Source organism: Drosophila obscura, unplaced genomic scaffold, assembly GCF_018151105.1.
Source record: "Drosophila obscura isolate BZ-5 IFL unplaced genomic scaffold, ASM1815110v1 contig_1, whole genome shotgun sequence".
Taxonomy (NCBI): Eukaryota; Metazoa; Arthropoda; class Insecta; order Diptera; family Drosophilidae; genus Drosophila; species Drosophila obscura.
Window position 1 is genome coordinate 6,234,978 of NW_024542679.1, and position 15,260 is coordinate 6,250,237.

The 15,260-nt window shown below is 41.4% G+C and overlaps 1 protein-coding gene across 17 annotated transcripts in view; it reads left to right on the plus strand.

Moving 5' to 3' along the window:
- The window catches only part of LOC111067572, a 57,183-nt gene that overhangs the window by 2,062 nt on the left and 39,861 nt on the right, over positions 1–15,260 (plus strand). For all 17 annotated transcript variants that reach the window (XM_022356723.2, XM_022356716.2, XM_022356722.2 and 14 more), the window contains exon 2: positions 13,603–14,038. The gene's annotated coding sequence lies outside the window, so the exon portion shown is untranslated. The remainder of the gene's footprint in view (positions 1–13,602; positions 14,039–15,260) is intronic.

Consider the following 15,260-nt stretch of genomic DNA (forward strand, 5'->3'; position numbering starts at 1 on the left):
TGGAACATGTACAATCTACATGTTAGATGTAGAATAGACATTGTATATGTAGATAGCAGATGTAGCAAAAAAAAGTGAAATGTAAAATTTTTTTTTTCTAAAATTCTAAAAAATCATAAGCTCAATAATGTATATACTGACTGAGTACGGGTATAAGTAGAGTCGTGTCTCCAGAAACGACTCACACGTTCCTTCTCGTTTTTCTTTGCTGTTGTCTTAGGTTCTGTATGTGCGAGTGGGTTCGTTCTCTGTGATAACTCGGTATCGTTGCTGTTGCTGTTGTTGTTGCTATTGCCCGTCTGGGTTTCTCATTTATCGCTACTTTTTATCCGTAATTGTTTTGCAATGGCCGCCATTTATGCAAATATGCAAAAATCTCCCCCCCTCTCCGCTCATCATTCGATGCCATTTGTACTATTTCCTCAATAAAAAAAATATTGCTGGCAACTCTGTTTTCATTGCTCTACGGAGGCCACACAACACATTGTTCTTGTTCTTTTGCTGTTCTTTTATTGCTGCCTTCGTCTCCTTCTTTTGTTGCTTCTCTTGGATAACATTTCACCCGGCTCTCACCCTCTCTGGTGTGTGGGACGCGTCGCGTGCGCTTGAGCTTCTTCTCATTTGTTTATTTTTAGTTGCGGAATTTCTGGTTACAAAAGCGGTATATTATTTCAATGGCTTTACTCTGCTGCTCCTCTTACGCCACCACCTCCTCCTGCTGTTTCACCCTCTTTCAATGACTTTACTCTGTTTTTGTTCTCCTGCTGCTGCTACAGCTCCTTGTTTTCCATCTCCTCCTCCTGCTGCTGCCCCCTTCTCCATCCTCACCTCCCTCTCAATCTGCTGCTGCCTTCTTCCTTGTCTTGCAGAAACAGTTGCATTTGCGCTTAAAGTCAGAGAGTGAGGGAGAGCGATTTGGGGGGTGTGGGGTGAGTGCAAGTGTGGACTGATATCCAAGAAAGGAAGCCAGATGAAGGGGATTAGAGGGTAGAGTGCAGGGGCGAGTGGTAGTCAAATGGAGCTGGCGGATATTAGTGTTTTCTTTTGCATATGGGGGATCGATCTATTCTTCTCCCACCCATTTTCATGGCCAGATGAGTGTAATCCTGATTTCTTGCAGGAGCAGGTGAAAAGGAAGGAGTAAAAGGATGGATTTTGGTTGTTCCATATGGATGATGCCTCTGAAAATTGAAAAAGACAGAGCTAGAGGGACTCATTCTCCTTCTTTGGTTTCTGTCTCCTTTATTTTATGACTTTTTTCCTCTGTTTATTTATCGTTTGTTCCCTTAAAACTTGGAATTTGTAGATGCCTGCACACAATAATCCCATCGCATCGTTAATTTGCCCGCCGACTTTAAAACTCGTAAAATCCACTCAACATTTGTCTCGCGTTTAATTCCAACATAAAACTTTCGCCCCCGCTCGCTTCATTTACATAACATTAATTAGTCAAATGCGCACACATACACACACTCTAACACACACTCACAAATTATTGAGCAAATTATTCTTAATTAACGAAAACACATAAAATCGAATCCTATTCGGTTGACAGATTGAACATTTAAATGCGTTAATTTCCGAGCAATATCTCGACTTTATATGCTAATAGCTTTTATGCCCATTTTTATGCGCTGCGCCTTGGATTTATTGTTTCACATTTTTCGCATTATTTATGGAAAAGCTTGTGCAATGCAGTGCGGCGGCGGCGGCGTCAAGCAACAACAAATATTCGTAAATAGTTGTTTAGGTCACAGATCCGCTCGGTTTGGCTTCGGCTTTGGTCGGCTTCTCGGTCCGGTCCGGTTCGCTATTTCAAACGAAATCGAGATTGCAGATCGATCCAAAGCTAGGGTTTTTGCTTTGTACCCTGGCAGCTGGGGTGTAATATGGTTCTGATGGGTTTGTGGGAAAGAATGTAACAGGTAGGGGCTCCTATTAATTATTGGTATAAGAATTAGATTTCATTTCAATTGGATGCGATTCAATTTCAAGAATAGGCAGTAAAACTTTATTTATTCTTATTTTCAGCATAGTTTTCATTGAAATTCAATCGTTTTCTCAAGTATCATTGGGGGGTATCCAATAGTTGGGAGTGCAACTTATATGCCAATTCTGAATTGTTTTGTCTCCGTTTTCGGTGACCCACGCGCAGCTGTTGAAATCAAGTTTAGGCAATGATCCGATATCTCTCGCCCCTCTCCCCCTTTGTTATCCACTGTTACGTCACTTGATTTGGCGCAAGTTTAGCACACGACCTGACTCTCCCTCTCCCTATCTGTCTCTTTGGGGTTGCTCGTCTCTGATCTTGGGACTTCGTCTGGCATTTTCGTTTAGCTTTTCAATGGAAACCCATAAACTCGAAACAATAGTAATGGCAATAGACTATAATAACCGTTGCCGTTTGCGGCTCCCAATCTCCCCCCACTGTCCACCTCCTCTGCTCTGACACATGTGCGCAAAATGTCGCTTTTATTTAATCATCTCTTATCTCATTTCGGCTGCTGTGGCTGCTGTTGTGGATTCTCCATATAAGGAATCTCGAAATTGTGCGTGGCTTTCGTGGTCTTTCGGGTGATCAATGATCACGATTCCCCAATTCATGGCCTAAGGCCATTTCGGGTTTTCGGTTGTTTTGTTTTTTATTGTCCAAAGAAAAGCGATATTAGCGAGACTTTAATGGGAACATTTGTGGTTTAGTTTTAATTTGAGCTTTGCGCTGGGGTTCACTGAACCTCACTTGATTGCAGTTAATTTTAGCACAAAGAAAAGTGGAGGAAAGACTTGGAATTGCGAATGCAATTAAACAAATCTTTGGAATTTTTGTCTTTAAATGAGGGTTTTTTTTTTTTGTTTTTTTGTGGAATGTTTAGTGATCAATTTTTATATTTTAGTAGTAAATTTTTTTTATATTTATCAACAGAAAAATCTTTAAGTGTAATATGTTTTCGAGATATTGCTTTTTGGAACAAATTGTTTTAAAATTTCATTGTTTAGAATGTAATTTTCCCTTCTGGAAAAAATTCTACAGAAATTTTGTATTTCTTTCCTACATTTTCTTGATTTTAGTTATGCATAAAAGTAAATGATACTTGGAGCCAGCTGCAGTACCTCCCCCAGCCATTTGTTATACCCTTACCTCACTCTCTCTCTCTGTCTTTCTCTTTCGTCTTGGAATAGAGCCCCATGGTCGTCGGGCAACCACTTTTGGGTGCACTTTTGTACACTAGAAAAACTCCCTGTGTTGAACAACTTGAAATGTTTTTTTTTTTCGTAGCCCACGGGCGTAAAACAACAAAAAAGAAACTGAGTAAAACATTGGAGTAAAGCATGCAGCAGGAGAGCTTTCAAATCACATAACATAAACCACAGACCATGCACCATGCAGCATGCAGCAGCCAGCTGGCTGCCACTTGTGTGGGGTGGGCGGGGCACTGCACCACTTGAGGCAGCACTCCTCGAGGCACACTCCTCCTACTCTGCTCTCAGCCACTCAGCCACTCCGCCTCCGATCGATATGCGCCTGCAGCAGGCATTATGTGTCGCTTCGGCATTAACATACATTTGTTTAAGCCACATCTCAAAGAGAGCTCCTAACCCCCGCCCCTCTCTGGGAGACAATGAGCGGCTGCTGCTGTAATTGTGTAATCCAAAGCCACCTTCCAAATGCAGCATTTGCACCACGAAATGAGGCAATAACAGAATGAGGCAAAAGAATGGCAGTTGCATGACTTGGAACATTCGTATGCCTCATGCCCCATGCCCCATGCTCCATGCCTCCTACCACTCGTAGAGTTAACAATGTAAATTGCACCATCCATTGTCACCTTCAAGGTTTGTTCTCATAGGAAGGTCTCTTCTACAGCAGCCCCCAAAACACCTCCCTCCTCGTCTGTAGTCTCTAAACAGAACCTACCGTGCCACCCCCCTATCTGGATTCTCTAAGCAGAACCATCCTCAGCTTTTATCACGCAATGTGGAGGTGGCTGTCTGTCTTTCTTTTTATAACTTTATGGCTGCTTAATTAAGCTAATTTAGGGACAGTCCCTTGTCCTCCTGCCTGACTCTGGTATCTGTCTCTGGGACCAACCCTCGTTTTGCCAGTTGACCCCATTTTTCGGGGTCAAAATTAGCCTTCCCCAAAGTGTGTCTATTAGCCACACTAAAAATAAACATACATATTTTCCCTGTCAATTTTTGAGCTTTGAAAATGTTGAATTTTCGGACTCCGTTTATTGGCTTTTGCTTTAGGAGGGGATTGTGCCCCCTCACAAGGATGGAAGGGAGGAGTGTTCGCTCATGTGTGTGAAGGGTAGGGTGGGGTATGCGGAAGTGCCTTTGTATGTGTGTGTGTGTGTGGGGAGGGGCTGAAATATCGGGTGGATGAAACTTTTGTTTTATTGAATTTTTAGCTGCGGTTTTTTTTTGTGATTTATTTGTATAAAAGAAAGAGAAATATACGAGCAAAAAGTTTTTGACAATTTATCAGATAAGCTTATTGGAAAAGAGGGGAAACAGAGAGAGGTGATGGAAGAGGGAGGAGTAGTAGATGCGGGTAGAGTTTTTACAGTTGTGGGCCGCTCTTCATCTCGTTCTCTCTTTGTGTTGGCTTTTTTCTGGTTCTTTCATTCAATTTCCTTGCATTTACCGGTGTTTTTTCTGCAGTTGTTTCTATCCTTCCTCACTCTCTCTTACTCTTTCTGTTCTGTTGCTCCTTCTCTCGCTTTGGTTATGCATCCTTTTGGCTTTAAGCTGATGGCTGATGGCAGGATTGCATTTCTAAGGGTTGGTTCGTTCTCCTTGTGGGCTTCCTTCCGTTGCATTTGCAGCTTCACGGAAAAGTACAGTAAACGACGATGGCAAGGGCAATTCCCAAGAAGAAGAACCCTGGGAATACAGCAGGCAAGTGGGAGAAAGGGGGAAGTGTGAAGCGGGGAATCGGAGAAAACTGAAGTGTGAAGAAGGAAGTTGAGAAGTGAGAGCTCAGACAGAGAGAGAGAGACCCCACGAAGTGTGGAAGTTTCCTACTTAAAGTTGACTCAACTTTTGATTCTTTCTACTCTTATTCGCGGTTCTGTCTTTTGTCTCCTCCTTTGTCTTTGTCTTTTCTTTTCCTTCTTCTTTGTCTCCTTCTCCTTTTTGCTGTTTTTGTATTTGTCACGCCTTCTGCCTCCCATTCGCGCACCTCACCTTCCTCCAGTTGCAACTTCAACTTGAATGCAACTGCTGCCTCTTGCATTCGTCTGCCTCGTATCTTGAGGAATGACAGGCGACGCGTGGCCATAAATCAATAATTTGCCTGTAGCCTGAAGGAGAACCAGCAGCATCAGACAGATTTCGAGGACTAGAAATGTGGCAGCAGGAATTCCCCCAATGTAAGCGGGAAATGTGGGGCGGAGGGGACTAAGGGCTTCAACCAGATGTCGAGAAGCTCATTATCGTATAGTGCTGCAGGGCGAAATGGAAATTGGAACATTTGGAAATGTCAGATGAGGATTTACTCGTATAAAATGAAATATTACCTCAAGGGATTGCCCGATGGCGGGCTAGAGGAAAGATAATTTAATTTAGTGATTGGAAAATGGAATTTAAAAAAAGCATAAATATAGCTTGGACTTTTTAGGATTTTTATAACTTTTAAACTTTTTAAATTTGTATAAAATTAAAAATCTGCTTTAGATGTTGAAAAGTTCCCGTAAATAACACCATAAAAGCCACAAGCACATATAATATTTTATATGATTTACAAACATATCATTTAATTTATGTTTAAATTTCATCATACATCCCCATCCCATCCCACCCACAACAAACAGTCTATTGAAATCAAGAACAATTCGTTTAAAAGTTCCTTGAACTTCGGTGTGTGTGGCTGCCTGCCTGCCTGCCCCCACATATGCAGCAATTTTTCGAGTGCTCCACATCCGAAAATGAACCTTTTATAATGCACCACAGCCCCACAGCACACACACACACACACACTTATGTACAATGGAATATATGTACTTATGTATTTATATTATTTGGCCAGACGACTGACTATTCAATCAACGTTGAATGTCGTCTGTCGACTCGATTGTTTGTACTGTTTGTTTGCCTGAAGCTCAGGATCCAATTAAAAGCAAACAAATAAACAAAAGCGGATGACAATCACAAATAAATATGCATAAATAAATGACATTTTTTGAATCAGAGGAGAGCGAATTATGATATGAAACTAAAATGACACGAAAGGAAATGCTCAAGAAATGCTGATGTAAAAACTAATCAATGAAAGAATGAATAAAGATGCATTGAATTAGAACTTTGATAAGGCAATTGTAATCGAATCCCCACGTCTGTCTAGAGGCAGAGAGATAATGATTATTACTCGTATAATGCATAAATTGATTTATAATTGGTGTGAATCGGCGGCTGATAAGACAGACCTCAGAGGAGTGGCAAGGAGAGATCAGAGGAGAATCCAAGTTCCAACTGCTGTTCCAAGTTCAGTTCTAGACATCGTGACTATCATGAGAATTGCATAAGTGATGAAAAATGCTGCAATTGCCAGTGCAATTTTCGAACAAGGGAAGCGAAGGGCTGGGGTAGGGAGGAAGCTTGGGAAATCCAGCAGCGTTTTTCTTTTTGCGGTTTTCTTAAATGTTTCGACTGCACTTGACTCTTGAGTGTCGGATGGGGATGTCAGGGGGATGGATGGGAGGGAGTGCAAGTGGCAAGTGGGCAGAGACCGTGTGGGAGACGACTCCGCCTCACAATTGAAACACTCTAAGCGGATTTGTTGGATTGGTTTTCCCTGAGAAAAAGGCAGAGAGAAAATATGGCAAAAAGTGCAGAAGGAAGGCAAATATATGCAAGTGACAGCAAAAATGGAAAAAGAAAACTCCTCTCCACTCTCCTCCTGCACCCAAGCACCCCCTGCTGCTGCCCCCTACACTCTGGGATATTATGAAATATTCCAATAGGTAAAAAGCCCTAAAAGTTCAAAGTCGCACAAATGTTGAACTTTGATATGGGATATGGGGGGGATAGGCTCCCACTTAGTCTGAGCTTTAGATGGGGTTTCCACTCTCCACTTGCTTGAGCTGGGTGTGGATTGGGTGGCTAAAGTGGTTTAAAGTCTTGTGTAAATGGAGATATTTGACGAACGAACTGTTGGAGGCAAAAACGATTACCGATTTGTGTGGGGAATCCTTATGTAAATATGAGCAGTATTTTGTAAGCCAATGAAACGGACAGAATGCCAAAGGGATTGGCAATAACTCTCGACACGTAAACTATTCACTTGTGCTCTATTTTTTTTTCTTTCTTTTATATATGATTTTCTCTTTGTGTTTTGCGACCTTCCATTATCTGAGTTTTGCTCAGAATAACTCTGATAAGAATACACTTTAGAGAGCCCTACTTCCATTAGCCAAATCGAATCGTGTTCCGCATTGAAGAAGATTGGGAAATCGTCTACTATCTTCTACTACAACATCGTTATAGGAAATTACAAAATGTCGCATTTGTCACATATCTTAGCCAAGAGCAGAAGGTCTCCACCCTAACAAAAAGTTAAATTACCTGAGAAAAAGAGAATCAACTGACAAAAAATTAAAGAACAAATAGTTTAGAGTTTGTGCGGGTGTTTTTTCTCTTGTTTCATATAACGAACCACAAGCGTTAAATTCCATATCGTACCGCAACGCTTTAACGGGCTTTGTATTTGTTTTTTAAAATTATTTATTTAGTTTTCTTTTGTCACGCTCTCACTTGTATGGAGAGGGTGAATGCGGGGGCAGTGGGGAATGAACAGTGACGAATTGGAGAGTGGAGTGTTAAGGGGGGCTGTGGAGTGGAATCTTTGTTTTTTCTTTTTCTTCATTTCGCTTTCATCTGATGAAAGGGTCCAGGGCCAGGGCCAGGCGGCGGTGCTCGCCCCCCTCGTCGTTGCGACCAAATATCTGCCACGCATTTGTCGTCATTTGTCACAAACGTCACGGAGGTCGAGGTGGAACAGGAACGGAACGGATGGGACCGGACCGGACCGAGGCAAACGAATGGGCGGAGGGGATAATGGGTATCATCGCAGTGTCAAGACTTTCCGTCTTGCCTCCACATTTTTCATTATTTTTCATGTTTTTTGTTTTGTGTGTTTTATGACATTTTAATTTCTGTTTTATATTTATTTATTTTTCTGTTGTTTTTTCTTTTTCCTCAAAATTTAAATTTAGCAATTAAAACACTTGTTTATACTTTTATTGCGGTTTCAGTTTTTGTTTCATTTAACCCAACAATATTATGCTTGGACACTTATTTTTTTGTGGAGGTAATCGCGTTATTGCGACTGTAATCCTTTTTGTGGCCCTTTTTTTCGGGGTGGTTTGTTGTTGGTTTTAACCCCAAAATTAACTTTGAAGTTTTCGTTTTTTTTTTTGCTTATGATGTAACGGGAAACGAGGTTCTGCCCATCCTCCCGCTGGGTGTTTTTTTTTGGTGTGTTTCCTGCATTTACGGGTGGGGTTTTAGGGACTATCCCCAGAGTTGATGTTGAGTCTGTTTCCTCTTATTCCCGAAGTTTTTTGTTGTTGTTGTTGGGTCCTGTGGCTGTTGGGGGTGCACTGATTTTATCATGTTGGTGGTTTCCTGTTTTTCCAAGCTGTTTTTGCGCTCCTGTCTATCCGCCTGTCTACCAAAAAGTTGATTCAATTTTCAGTTAACATTTTCATTTGATTTTATGCCACTTTCTGTGTCACTTATAGTTGTCGGGTGGAAACCCGGACCTAGGACCGTTGTAAAAGTTGACTGAAAACAGGAGTTACGTTTTTGCCTGTGGCTTTGATTTGCCACGGGATGGAAAACTCTATACATCATCCATCTACGGGGGACATTGCCTTTTGGGTTTTGTGTTGTTTTTTTATGGTTAGACTCGCTCGCTCGCTCTCTTTCTGGCTTACAATCGCTGTCCGTCTGTCTGTCTGTCTGTCTCCACGGAGCGCGCACTCTCTCTCTCTCTCTGTAGGATGCAGTCTCTTTCTGTTGTTTATTCCTTCTCTGGGATGTTGCATCTGTTTCTGTGGAATTAAAAATTTGCTATGCTATTCGCCATGATTTGCACTCGCACTCGGAAGATTGAGTTGTGGTGCCCCTTGTGTCTGAGCCTTTTGAAGGGCCATGAGAAAATTGTTTCGATGAAGAAAAGTCTGTGGAAAAGGAGGGGGAAAAAAGAGGCAACAGAGTCACGCTAGGCAGCAGGTGGAGGAAACCCTATTAATGTCAAGTTCATTGCCACAATCCGTCCAGACGAGTGAGAGAGCCAGAAGAAGGGGAAAATGATAGGCTGAAGAAGGGGGTAGATGGGGAAAAAGGGAGAGGTGGAAGAGCTAGATGGCGAGAGAAAGAGGTGGCCATAGGAGGCAGATGGAAATGGAGTCTATGGGGAGTGCAAGTGCATTTGAAGACCATTTATTTATTATGGTCAATATTTGTTTTTTCTATCTCTTCTCTTTCCCCAACTCTCTCCCCCCTCTCTTACTGCAAAAACTGGTTAACTCTGTCGCGCCGTCTCCAGTTCCGTCTTTCGCTCTTTGCGGATTTTGTCGCCACTTTTTGTGGCGCATAAATAAAAACAGGCTCTGGTTTTGAATACATTTTGTATCGCGCGAGACTTATCTCTCAAGTGATAAGACCGCACCGATTGAATCCATCATAATCAATAATAATATTATGAATATATGTATGTGCATATACCAGAAATCGGTATATAAATGCTATATCTTATCAATATAGAGCAGACCCGCTTGCCTCGGGACTACCGGAATTGGAATCAATTTGTCAACAGCAGCCTTGAAAATTTGCAATTAAAATTAAAATTGACATGCAACATGCAGCAGACACATCTCTGCTACTCCCTGCTGCTGCTGCTCCTTTCAGCCACTCTGCTTCTTTCTGGCATTCATTTTGCAGCTCTTTCTGCCCCTCATTTATCTCCTTAGCTACCCGAAGCAGAGACCTTGGAAAATGCAATTTTCCGCAATGACAATAAATAATGAAATATAGAGGGAGCAGAGAAGCAGCGGCTACTAAATAATAAAAGGCAGAATAAGAGACCAATAGCAGGAGAATGAAAGGATGATGAATCTTTTTTTCTTTGGGAACAAATTTAGATGACTTTTCCCCATAAAATATAGGTATATATTTTTGTTATCCCTGGTTCTATTGATAAATTATGGCTACACATTTCTTACGGGTTTTTCTTCAATTACTTTAATTGGAATTTCATGCCAAATCCCATTCCCATTCCGCATTTTCCTTTTGCCATTCTCCATGCCAATTGTAATTGTAATTTTAATTGTAATTATTATTGCAAGATTATCCACTTGTTGGCCATAATTATCCATTATCCCATGACGGCGGCGTGGCTTCCATTCCATTCGGGCAATTAAAATTGAAGGCGTATGCCGTTTAGTATAACACTTGCATGCTCCACTGATTTGATGAACTGAACATATATATTTTTTTCGTTCAAATTACAAACGTTTTTCCCATGGTTTACTTGTTTAATGATTATCATTTTTTGTGGCACGCAAAAGTGGCAATGGCGGCGCCAGAGCGGCTTGGATCGAGGAGTACTACGAGTATCTGTGATTTAAAAATACTTGCACTAATGTGCTGCTAAGCGGCCAATCGCTTGATGATGATGTGTGTGTGTGTGAGTGGCATGCAATTGGAGGCAAGCTGGTATGGAATCTTTCTTAAGAGAGTGGGTGGAAGGTCTTTCTTTTACTACCTTCAGCGTTCTAATCTTTAATATTCTCATTAAACTATACCACTTTACTCTTTCCACCATTTGATCAGTGTGCAAAATAAAAGCAAAAATTTTTTCCCACACACACACGCATACACATTTTATTGGTCCCACTGTCTACGGTCCATGGTCCAGACATCCCACCTAACTTGGCTAAATAAGGCAAAACCACAAGAGTCTCTCTCTCTCTCTCTCTTGAACTGGAACTTCTCTAAACGAAGCAAGAACCAATCCAATTCCAGACATTACATGGAATGAAATGCTGATGCTGCTCATCTGTGTCTCAGAGTTTAGGCTTTGGCTGCTGCTGCTGCTGCTGCTGCGGCTGCTTCTGCCCCCATAAAAGGTCATGAAAAAGTAGTTTACTTCTTCTTCGTTTTGTTCCATACCCATAAAAAGCAGCAGCAGCCATGAGAGGCAAAGAGGCTACAAAAAAAAAACACCTTAATCGTAAAACTAACAAAAAAATAAAAAAAACACATGACACGAAAGCTTCAATGTAATTTACACAAGAAATCTTTAACTTTAAACGAAAAACAGAGCCAAAAACAAATCAAAACATACAAAACATACAAAAAACCTGTAAAAGTTAACAACAAAAGAAAAATTACGATCAAAATCTGCAAAGAGCGCGGCCTTCAGGTGAAGATTTCTTCAAGAGCTAAAATTAAAACAAAAATATACAGCAGAGCCCCGAACTTTGATTGGAAGTTATGACATCTAATAATTATAATCGAAAGGCAGAGAGATATTTGCACACAACAGAGAGAGAGAGAGACACCACAAGTATCCACACATGCAAAACGATAATCCCAAGCTGTCCCAAGCTGACATCAAACCGTTATGAGGCGAGGCGACTGTCGTTATAACACCGCAACGACCGACGATCTCTTTTCATCTTCTTTTTGAGACTTCTCTTTCCCCTCCTCTTTTATGGGGACAAGGCAATAAACCCCTGGCAGCTAGCAGCAGGCTAATGATATGAGAAATCTGATTGATTATAATTGAGTGGCTCGATTGACAGGAGGAAGCCTCCAAGCAGCAAGCAGCCTCCAAGCAGCAAGCAGCCTCCAGCCTTCAGACTCCAGCAAACAACCCGATTCTAATGCCAATTTATTGGCACTTTCATCTGGCATCTAGTTTATGCAATGCAAATGTCAAGCAAGACCAGCAATTTCTTTAATTATACAATGGCATGGGTCATTGGTTATTCTGATTGTGGCGTTGTAAGAGCAAGAGAACTAGGATGCCTAATCATGTGACCTTGTTCTATGTACAACATGGGGTTCTATGGGGGTCTACTCGTTTGATTAGACATTCTCTGGACTTATGTGCACATTCATATGTACGTAAGTATGTAAATAAGACGAAGAAATAGGTTACAAAATATATTTATTTGACATACTATTAGATCTGCTCTGTTAATGTTTCCTCCAGAAAAACTTTAATTTGTCCTGACTTATTGTGGGGTTTGCTCTGTGTATTGGCATTTATTTTGATTCAAGTCAATCAGTAGCTCATAAAACATATTCTTGCAACACAGCGAACATTCCTCAAAGGAGCTGAATTGGGATTTATACCGTTTCTTCATGCACTCCTTGAAGCAGAAGGTCGTCATTGCATTCATGATCATCACTTCGGTATGTTTTGTTTCCGTGTTGAGTGCCATAGTTTCTTGAGTTTTTGCCATTTTGTTTCCCATTGCTGCAATAATATTAAACGTAAATTTTGGGCTTTGAATATATTGAATAATAGTTGAGGGATAACTGTGACAGTATTTACTATGTCTAAAGTTGGTTTATGAGCTTATATTTAAATAAATGAATGTAAAGTGCGAGTAAAGTAAACCAAATGTAAGCTGCAAAATATGCAGAAATATACAGAAATTATTTTCCACTTGAATTTCTAAGTAAACTGCAAAATAATGATATAATCTTCTACAATCATTGGTAATTTCATTCAAGAAATGAAATGTACCTACACACATGACTTTCTCTTTTCAACGTTTACTTCTCTATCTACATACATAAGTGCATATATTTCCGAATTAGGCTTGCCCCACGACCTGCCCCAAGTAAAGTGACTTTAAGCGGCTTCAATTTCAGTTGAATTTTTTTTTGTACATTTCGTATGGATGAACGCATGCATTTCTCACGCACTGTGAAACTAGTGAAATTGTTGGAACAACAAATAAATTAGACAATTACAAAGCGTTGAATGAATTGCTGTGGAAGAAGGGAACGAAAAATATTTATGGGCTTACCTTGAGTGAGAGTGAACGATAAGAGAGAGGGGAGGGAGAGAGAGCGATTGAAAGTGACGCGACACTTTTGATTACCACCTTGCATTAATAACACACCTTGAAAATGATGATTATGATGATGGGTATGGATGGGATGGCATCTATCCGTGGGGCTACTGTAAGCCCAACGTACGCTTTATGATTATCAATTTGTTGCTTTTGTTTTTTTTTTTTGTAGAGGAAAAAAGACTTTCTCCCTGCCCGTGGGGTTACACTCGATTGGGCTTCGACTCTGCCACTACTACTTGGCCACTGGCGGCTCTGTTGCAAATGAAATTAATTGCTTCCGTTTGCAACATTTTTGTTTGGGAGCGTGTACGAGTGGTATGCCTTAGGGCTCTACAAAATGTGTGGCAATTCTTTTGGGGTGGAATAGTAGCTCCCCGCTTATGGGCGGTAGCGGGCTCCATGGTTCACTGAACCCCCAAAACATGGTAGAGCTTAAGTTTTTGCGTTTCTGTTTACTGCAGGCGCTCACCTTTAGTTTTTGTTTCTCTTCTCTTTTTTGCAGAAATTTGCATTTTCATCTTGCGCAAAAACAACACAGACACAAAAATGCTGACACCGATGAGGCCGGCGGTGGGTTGATTGGGGGCTGACAACAACCAACGACAACAATATCCACAACATCCACAGAAGCAGCAACAGCGTCCACACTGCTGCTACTGCTACTGCTGTTGCCTGCCTGCCACGCTTCAGTGCAAGACACACAAACAGAAGTGGAAGGAAGTGCTGAAGGAGAAGGAGGTGCATCTGTAGGAAGCTTCGAATATCAAACACCTCGAAAACAATGAGAAATGTTTGGAGAGGAGTCTACCTAGACTGCCTCTAGGTGTTGACCAGGCTTAAATCACACAACAAAAGAGAGATAAAAAAAAAAACAGGTGGCACAGGAGACTGAAATCCAAGGACACAAAGAAAACATCCTCGAGCTGCACAAGCAAAAGGTGAGTTCTGTCACAGGTTTAAGAAAGTTTTCTTGATCAAATCGAGAGTTAAACTCGGAAGGAAACCCCAAAGAATACTTTTTTTTTATTTGGAGAGCAAAAAAGAGAGATTAGATTCGGAATTGAAGAGGTCTTTCTATTCAAAAATCCCTGTCTTGTTTTCCCAACTTTAAAGAGTTCCAATGACATTTTCCATGTGAAAAATGGGAAACATAGTTTTCTGGATAAATTCGTGGAAACATTACCTCACTAATGAAAAGTATCTCTCCCATTTGGGCCATAAAAAAAAGCGCACACACGGCAAATCCTTTTGGCCAGACAGGAGACCCAAAAATGAGGACAGTGGCTGCTGAGTGAAGGATAAACAGCGAGAGAGATGGGGAAAAGTTTGTGTTAGCTGCTCCTTAATTATGCGCACATGAGACCCATTCGGAGGGTAATGTAAACACCTGAGAAGCAGCAACAGCAGCAGCACACGAGGAACCCTGAAGAGTCGGTGAGCCGCTCCCTTAATGGCGCCATGTCTTTTGGGTTTTATGTGCAGCAGTCGCGAGGGTTGCCAGACAAATGATTTATATAATCGCTGAACTCTGCTGGAACCCTTTTTGGGGGGTTTTGCTGGCCTAGGTGTTGAAGGAAAATAATTGAAAATAATTTTGAGAGCTAACGAGCTGCTGAAGTATCTGGCGAAACAAGGGTCAAGGACAATTGAACGCATTTCCCTTCAAATTTGCAAATATGCATCCCTCTAGCAATTCCATCGAATTATCTACTCCATAGATAACTGTAGGACCCTTCAGCACTCCACAGCATCATCAGCGCTTCTATTTGCTCCTTTTCTGGACTATTTTTGTATTGGTTGGATTTTTCCTCTGAGCGGAACTGTTGATACCTGATGGGGAAATATGCAAATATCGGCATCATTCACGAGTGGCAAAACCCCTCATCGTGTAACCAAAAATAGTCTCTGCGGCGGCTCCAGGCGTTGCTCTCATTCCAAGTCGCTGATTCACACATGTGGCATGTAGCATGCCATGTGGCGGCAAGGCTCATTTGTCAGGCTTATAAAAGTCAATCAATTCGATTATGCAAATGTATTGCTGTGTGCGATCGATGCAGGAACCAAATATGCCACAGGCAACGCATCATCTCAATTGTGAAACGGCTTTGAAGGCAACGCAGGCATCTAGACTTTGAAGACTCGTTTCGCAGACTGCAACCA